This window comes from Oncorhynchus masou, chromosome 31, assembly GCF_036934945.1.
Source record: "Oncorhynchus masou masou isolate Uvic2021 chromosome 31, UVic_Omas_1.1, whole genome shotgun sequence".
NCBI lineage: Eukaryota > Metazoa > Chordata > Actinopteri > Salmoniformes > Salmonidae > Oncorhynchus > Oncorhynchus masou.
This window is the reverse complement of record NC_088242.1, coordinates 55,372,887-55,381,799: the sequence shown is the minus strand read 5'-3', so window position 1 is coordinate 55,381,799 and position 8,913 is coordinate 55,372,887. Positions and strand designations below refer to the sequence as shown.

General features: G+C 46.8%; 1 pseudogene; it reads right to left on the bottom strand.

Moving 5' to 3' along the window:
* Positions 1-698: 698 nt before the first annotated feature.
* LOC135524969 (Fanconi anemia core complex-associated protein 24-like) lies at positions 699-2,234 on the bottom strand (annotated as a pseudogene).
* Positions 2,235-8,913: the final 6,679 nt, after the last annotated feature.

Here is an 8,913-nt window from a genome sequence, read left to right as displayed (position 1 = left end):
GAATAAAAGGCAGTCCTGACTGTGGATTTGGAAAGAAGGCCTTCCACAGCCTTGCCAAGAAAGTACTCCTCCATTGAGACAAAATGCTTCAGTGCAAATGGATTGGATTGAACTAAGCCAGGGGATCTGTGGTTTCTGTTTGAGCTCCAAGGAAGCCCTGACACGGGTTGGAAAAAGGTTGTCATATAGTATTTCCGTTGGCACCTGCTATCAGTTCAAGTAAAACAGGCCTTGATTAAGGTTGTATTGTTCCAATGGAAGTTTATGAATTGTTCTGGATAAGGAAAAGGCATCTTACTCCATCTAGTGGTCAGTCAGACACACACACACACACACACACACACACACACACACACACACACACACACACACACACACACACACACACACACACACACACACACACACACACACACACACACACACACACACACACACACACACACACACTTCCAGTGTAGCGCACCAATGTCATGGCCCCTTGGGGCCCAAGAACTGCAACACATTTTGCATACACCGAGAAACACTAAAACATTTTGTTTGTATAAACAAAGGCATGTTACATTCCATCGAGATGTGAAAAAAAGCTACATTCCAAACTAGGGAGTCTTTAGCTTTACAACATTGTGTCAGGTTCACGTGTGCCCCCTCCTTACACACTTGAACATAAACAAGTAATGATTTGTCAATGAGCTGTGCCGTGCTGTCAGAGTCAGACTAATGGGTTGTGGAAGAAGTTGCGTATGTGCTGAGCCATGGCTTGGCCCACGATGGGCTCCAGTTCATGGGTCCCTGCGTTGTACAGCTGGTGGATACTGGAGTAGTGCTGGAGCAGGGCCATTGCTTTGAACATCCCTACTCCAGGGATCTGCTGAACCAGGGACATGACCAGGGGGTCCAGCAGCCGAGACACACTCCTCCCGAGGAACGGGTTGTCTTTACTCTCTCCGTGTACCTGCAGAGGAGAGGACACAATTCATCAGTCAATTGTCACGCACAGTTAGACTATGGTCGATCTGACTGTATGTTAGTTCGAGTTTAACACATATTTGTGGAATCAGGATCATCTTTGCAAAGTGACAATGCTAGACCAAACTCTTCGCTAGTTTTCTCGCATGTGTAAAAGTTTGACTTACTATCTGTATGAGAAGCTGGGAGGCTTCCAGCTGGCTGGCAACAGGTAGCAGTTTGAGACCGAGCTCATACACCACAAACTACTGCATGACAGGAAAGTACTGTTCACTGAGCCGGGTCTTCTCCACCACCACGATGCCCTGAAGGCGGCTGTTGGCCTTGCACAGAGAGGGAGACAAGATTGGAACATCACCATGGAAAAACAGATGTCGTATAGAGATACATTACAATATTATATATCAGTAGTTCAGCCATATACAACACTGGCGATCTGAACTAGATTATGCTGTAGGATGTGAAGGAAAGTGCAAAAATAAAGAAACACCAACATAAAGTCGTGGCAAAAAGTTTTTAGAATGTCACAAATATAAATTTCCACAAAGTTTGCTGCTTCAGTGTCTTTAGATATTTTTGTCAGATGCTACTATGGAATACTGAAGTATAATTACAAGCATTTCATAAGTGTCAAAGGCTTTTATTGACAATTACATGCAGTTGATGCAAAGAGTCAATATTTGTAGTGTTGACCCTTCTTTTTCAAGACCTCTGCAATCCGCCCTGGCTTGCTGTCAATTAACTTCTGGGCCACTACTGGGCCACATCCTGACTGATGGCCATCCACCTCTTGAGGATTGACCACAAGTTCTCAATGGATTACGGTCTGTGTCACGCCCTGACCATAGAGATCCTTTTTATTCTCTATTTTGGTTAGGTCAAGGTATGACTAGAGTGGGTACTCTAGTTTTTGCATTTCTATGTTGGCCTGGTATGGTTCCCAATCAGAGGCAGCTGTCTATCGTTGTCTCTGATTGGGGATCATATTTAGGCAGCCTTTTTCCACCTGTTTTGTGTGTGATCTTGTTTTTGGTTAGCTGCCTGTGAGCAGCCCAGAACGTCACGTTTCGTTTTCTTCTGTATTGTTTTTGGTGAGTTTCATATTTATTAAACAAGTACGCTGCGCCTTGGTCCACTCATACCAACGAACGTGACAGAAGATCCCACCACCCACGGACCAAGCAGCGTGCCCAGGAGGAGCAGGGATCCTGGGCCTGGGAGGAAAGCCAGGAGTGGAGTACATCCTGGAGGTGGGACAAAATCATTGCAGGAGACAGAAGCCTGCAATGGAAGCAGGCGGCGGCAGCGAAGGAGCAACAACGACGACACCGGGGTTCGCGGCCACGACAGCCCGGTATGTCCTGTGTCAGCTCCACGCACCAGACCTCCTGTGCACCTCCACAGCCCAGTATGTCCTGTGCCGGCTCCACGCTCCAGGCCTCCTGTGCGTCTCCACAGCCCGGTACTTCCTGTGCCTGCTCCACGCACCAGGTCTCCTGCACCGGTCGGCAGTCCAAAGCCTCCTGCGACGGTCGGCAGTCCAGAGCCTCCAGCGACGGTCGGCAGTCCAGAGCCTCTAGCGACGGTCTGCAGTCCGGTACCTCCTGCAACGGTTCCCAGTCGGGAGCCTCCAGCGACGGTTCCCAGTCCGGAGCCTCCAGCGAGGGTTCCCAGGCCGGAGCCTCCAGCGAGGGTTCCCAGGCCGGAGCCTCCTGCGAGGGTTCCCAGTTGGCGACGATCCACGGTCCGGTTCCTCCGGCGATGATCCACGGTCCGGAGCCTCCGGCGACTATCCACAGTCTGGTTCCATGGAGGCGGAGGGATCCGCGAGAGGAGCGGGGTCTACGTCCCGAAGCAGAGCCGCCACCGAGGCTAGATGTCCACCCGGACCCTCCCCCATAGAGTCAGGTTTTGCGTCCGGAGTCCGCACATTTGGGGGGGGGGGGTACTGTCACGTCCTGACCTTAGAGATCCTTTTTATTCTCTATTTTGGTTAGGTCAGAGTGTGACTTCCGATGCCGACAGAGATGGCCGCCTCGCTTGGCATTCCTAGGAAACTATGCAGTATTTTGTTTTTTTTTATGTGTTATTTCTTACATTGGTACCCCAGGTAATCTTAGGTTTCATTAAATACAGTCGGGAAGAACTATGGAATATAAGAGCAACGTCAACTCACCATCAGTACGACCAGGAATATGACTTTCCCGAAGCAGAGCCTGTGTTCTGCCTTCCACCCAGGACAACAGAATGGATCCCAGCCTGCGACCCAACACAACGATGTCGTAAAAGAGGGAAACGAAGCGGTCTTCTGGTCAGGCTCCGGAGACGGGAACATCGCTCAGCGTCAGTATAGAGACAAAGTAGAGTCACATTTCAACGGTTCAGACACAAGAGGTATGTGGCAGGGTCTACAGTCAATCACGGATTACAAAAAGAAAACCAGCCCTGTCTCGGACCAGGATGTCTTGATCCCAGACAGACTAACCTTTTTGCCCGCTTTGAGGACAATACAGTGCCACTGACACGGCCCGCAACCAAAACCTGCGGACTCTCCTTCACTGCAGCCGACGTGAGTAAAACATTTAAACGTGTTAACACTCGCAAGGCTGCAGGCCCAGAAGGCATCCCCAGCCGCGCCCTCAGAGCATGCGCAGACCAGCTGGCTGGTGTGTTTACGGACATATTCAATCAATCCTTATCCCAGTCTGCTGTTCCCACATGATTCAAGAGGGCCACCATTGTCCCTGTTCCCAAGAAAACTAAGGTAACTGAGTTAAACGACTACCGCCCTGTAGCACTCACTTCAGTCATCATGAAGTGCTTTGAGAGACTAGACAAGGACCATATCACCTCCACCCTACCTGACACCCTAGACCCACTCCGATTTGCTTACCGTCCAAATAGGTCCACAGACGATGCAATCTCAACCACACTGCACATTGCCCTAACCCATCTGGACAAGAGGAATACCTATGTGAGAATGCTGTTCATCGACTACAGCTCAGCATTTAACACCATAGTTCCCTCCAAACTCGTCATCAAGCTCGAGACCCTGGGTCTCGACCCCGGCCTGTGCAACTGGGTACTGGACTTCCTGATGTGCCACCCCCAGGTGGTGAGGGTAGGTAACAACATCTCCACCCCGCTGATACTCAACACTGGGGACCCCACAAGGGTGCGTTCTGAGCCCTCTCCTGTACTCCCTGTTCACCCACGACTGCGTGGCCATGCACGCCTCCAACTCAATCATCAAGTTTGCAGACGACGCTACAGTGGTAGGCTTGATTACCAACAACGACGAGACGGCCTACAGGGAGGAGGTGAGGGCCCTCGGAGTGTGGTGTCAGGAAAATAACCTCACACTCAATGTCAAGAAAACAAAGGAGATGATCGTGGACTTCAGGAAACAGCAGAGGGAGCAGCCCCCTATCCACATCGATGGGACAGTAGTGGAGAGGGTAGTAAGTTTTAAGTTCTTCGGCGTACACATCACGGACAAACTGAATTGGTCCACCCACACAGACAGCGTGGTGAAGAAGGCGCAGCAACTTGTCACCAAAAGCACTCACAAACTTCTACAGATACACAATCGAGAGCATCCTGTCGGGCTGTATCACCGCCTGGTACGGCAACTGCTCCGCCCACAACCGTAAGGCTCTCCAGAGGGTAGTGAGGTCTGCACAACGCATCACCGGGGGCAAACTACCTGCCCTCCAGGACACCAACACCAATGTCACAGGAAGGCCATAAAGATCATTAAAGACAACAACCACCCGAGCCACTGCCTGTTCACCCAGGCTATCATCCAGAAAGCGAGGTCAGTACAGGTGCATTAAAGCAAGGACCGAGAAACTGAAAAACAGCTTCTATCTCAAGGCCATCAGACTGTTAAACAGCCATTGAGTGGCTGCTGCCAACACACTGACTCAACTCCAGCCACTTTAATAATAATGGTAATTGATGGAAATTGATGTAAAATATATCACTAGCCACTTTAAACAATGCTACTTAATATAATGTTACCCTACATACCCTACATTACTCATCTCATATGTATATACTGTACTCAATACTATCTACTGCATCTTGCCTATGCCGTTCTGTACCATCACTCATTCATATATCTTTATGTACATATTCTTTATCCCTTTACACTTGTGTGTATACGGTAGTAGTTTTGGAATTGTTAGGTTAGATTACTCGTTGGTTATTACTGCATTGTCGGAACTAGAAGCACAAGCATTTCGCTACAATTGCATTAACATCTGCTAACCATGTGTATGTGACAAATACATTTGATTTGATTTGACTGGGGTGGGTACCCTAGTTTTTGCATTTCTTTGTTGGCCTGGTATGATTCCCAATCAGAGGCAGATGTCCATCGTTGTCTCTGATTGGGGATCATATTTAGGCAGCCTTTTTCCACCTGTTTTGTGTGGCATCTTACAGGACTGATGGTAGCGCTCACCCTGTCTTCTCCTTGACAAGCTTTTTTTCCGGATGCCCCAAACAATCGGAAAGGGGACTCATCAGAGAAAAGGACTTTACCCCAGCCCTCAGCAGTCCAATCCCTGTACCTTTTGTAGAATATCAGTCTGTCTCTGATGTTTTTTCTGGAGAGAAGTGGCTTCTTTGCTGCCATTCTTGGCACCAGGCCATCCTCCAAAAGTCTTTGCCTCACTGTGCGTGCAGATGCACTCACACCTGCCTGCTGCCATTCCTGAGCAAGCTCTGTACTGGTGGTGCCCCGATCCCGCAGCTGAATCAACTTTAGGAGATGGTCCTGGTGCTTGCTGGACTTTCTTGGGTGCCCTGAAGCCTTCTTCACAACAATTGAACCGCTCTCCTTGAAGTTCTTGATGATTCGATAAATGGATGATTTGGGTGCAATCTTACTGGCAGCAATATCCTTGCCTGTGAAGCCCTTTTTGTGCAAAGCAATGATGACGGCACTTGTTTCCTTGCAGGTAACCATGTTTGACAGAGGCAGAACAATGATTCCAAGCATCACCCTCCTTTTTGAAGCTTCCAGTCGGATATATTCAAACTCAATCAGCACGACAGAGTGATCACCAGCCTTGTCCTCATCAACACTCACACCTGTGTTAACGAGGGAATCACTGACATGATGTCAGCTGGTCCTTTTGTGGCAGGGCTGAAATGCAGTGGAAATGTTATTTGGGGATTCAGTTCATTTGCATGGCAAAGAGGGACAGAGATAATACAGTAGACGGCACGTATCAAACATTTGACTTATGACCCTATGTCCGGGTGATGTGTGCATGCCTATCCTGTCAGGACATCCTGGAAGTTATCACGTGGTTATGCCCATATAAGGGCATCTTGCCAGGACATCCTGTTCCTGTTCTCACGCCTTAAGAGTGAGTGTTAATTTATGCATATAGTGCATTTATTCCTTTGAAGCTGTCACTCTTTAGTTTGTGTTTATTTAACAAGATAGTGCATCTGCATATGTCAAAGAATGTGTCAGAAGGTGAATTCACCAATTTGTAAGTCGCTCTGGATAAGAGCGTCTGCTAAATGCTAAATGACTTAAAATGACATGTGTGTGCAGTTGATCTATCCTAGGGTGTGCGTGTGTGTGTGTGTGTGTGTGTGTGTGTGTGTGTGTAATATATATATATGTGTATATATATATGTGTATATATATATGTGTATATATATATATGTGTATATATATATATGTGTATATATATATGTGTATATGTGTATATATATATGTGTATATGTGTATATATATATGTGTATATGTGTATATATGTGTATATATGTGTATATATGTGTATATATGTGTATATATGTGTGTATATGTGTATATGTGTATATATGTGTATATATGTGTATGTATATATATATATATATATGTGTATATATATATGTGTATGTATATATGTATATATATATATATGTCTCTGCAGGGGTGTTTGAAACAATGTTTTTTATCTAAACAATTAAACAACAGGGGGCATATATACATAAAGATACCCAAACAACAGGTGATTTTTCCTATGTTGGGGATCAAAGGAGAGCTGCTCTCCAGGGGGTGGCGGTCACAGTCAATCATGCCAGCCTCTTTTTGAAAGGGTAATTGTACTCTTTAAGTTGGGCCCTTTACTTATAACTTAAACATATTCATTTTGTACCCCACTTACTAATTAATGCAGTGGGATAAATCAGGTGTTTTTTGGTGGTCTTAAACAAATCTATTTTGAAACAAAAGTCTACACTTTACACACATGTTTATTGACTTAAAAAAATGACCACAGTAACATGTCAGATATAGTAGAAATGCTACAAAATCTACTAGTTCGTATGTATTTTCCAAAGCCTGTCTGGATGTGAACTACTTACGGAGCGGGGCTTGTGTGGGATATCCTGCGAGCAAGAGAGCCTGTGTTGACGGCGGTGAATTGGAAACGGCAGGATGTCAGGGGTAAACCTATAACCGGGCCCTTTATCTGTAAGAAAGGAATAGTAAAATTGTTTAATTAATCATAACATGTTTTAAAAGGTCTGTACTAAAGATTTAGAATTAAATAAAGGGTATTAAAGCTGTATCTCAGCCTTTAACGAACGGGAATCTGTCATTTTCTCTCTCGCCCCGGTCTGTCGCGGAGAAAGGCTTTTCTGGGAAAATGGGTATGTGCGTTTCAAAACAATGTCTTATTTTATACGAATACAGTCTTTCCTACAACAGACAGTTATAAACATAAACATATACATTACATCAGCAGATGTCACAAAGTGCTTATACAGAAACCCAGCCTAAAATCCCAAACAGCAAGCAATGCAGATGTAGAAGCACAGTGGCTAGGAAAAACTCCAAAGAAAGGCAGGAACCTAGGAAGAAACCTAGAGAGGAACCAGGCTCTGAGGGGTGGCCAGTCCTCTTCTGGCTGTGCCAGGTGGAGATTATAAGAGTACATGGCCATTAAGGCCAGATTGTTCTTCAAGATTTTCAAACGTTTAAAGATAACCAGCAGGGTCAAATAATAATCACAGTGGTTGTAGAGGGTGCAACAGGTCAGCACTTCAGGTGTAAATGTCAGTTGGATTTTCATAGCTGAGCATTCAGAGGTCAAGACAGCAGGTGCTGTAGACAGAGAGAGAGGGAGGGAGTGAGAGAGAGTTGGAAACAGCAGGTCCAGGACAAGGTAGCATGAAACTGGAGCTTTGCACGACCAGGTGGACTGGAGACAGCCAGGAGTCATCAGGCCAGGTAATCCTGAGGGTCCATGGTCCTCCTGGAGAGAGGGAGTGAGAATTAGAGGGAGCATACTTAAGTTCACACAGGACACCAGATAAGACAGGAGAATTACACCAGACAGGACAGACTGACCCTAGCCCCGCAGCACATAGACTATTGCAGCATAGATAATGTAGGCTGAGACAGGGGGGGGGGGGGTTGGGGGACACTGGCCTCATCCGACAATACCCCCGGACAGGGCCAACCAGGCCAGGCAGAATATAACTCTGCACACTGTCAAAGCACAGCCCCTCCACTACTAGAGGGATATTAATAGACCACCAACATACTAACCTGTGACAAGGCTGAGTTTAGCCCACAACTATCTACTTCACCGCATAAGCACAAGGGGACGCAAGACTGTACAGGAAGATCACGTCAGTGACACAACCCACTCAAGTCGAGTATAGCTCAAAAAAGCCTGGCACGACGTGATTCACCCCTCCTAGGGACTACACGGAGGAGCACTAGTAAGACAGTGACTCATCCCCCATAATAGGGTCAAGCAAAGAATCCCAGTGGGGAGCCGGCCAGGCAGAGACACAAGGGCGGTTCGTCATTCCAGTGCTTTGCCATTCACCTTCGCACCCCTGGGCCAGACTACACTCAATCATAGGACCTACTGAAGAGATGAGTCTTCAGTAAAAACGTAAAGGTTGAGACAGAGTCTGCGTCTC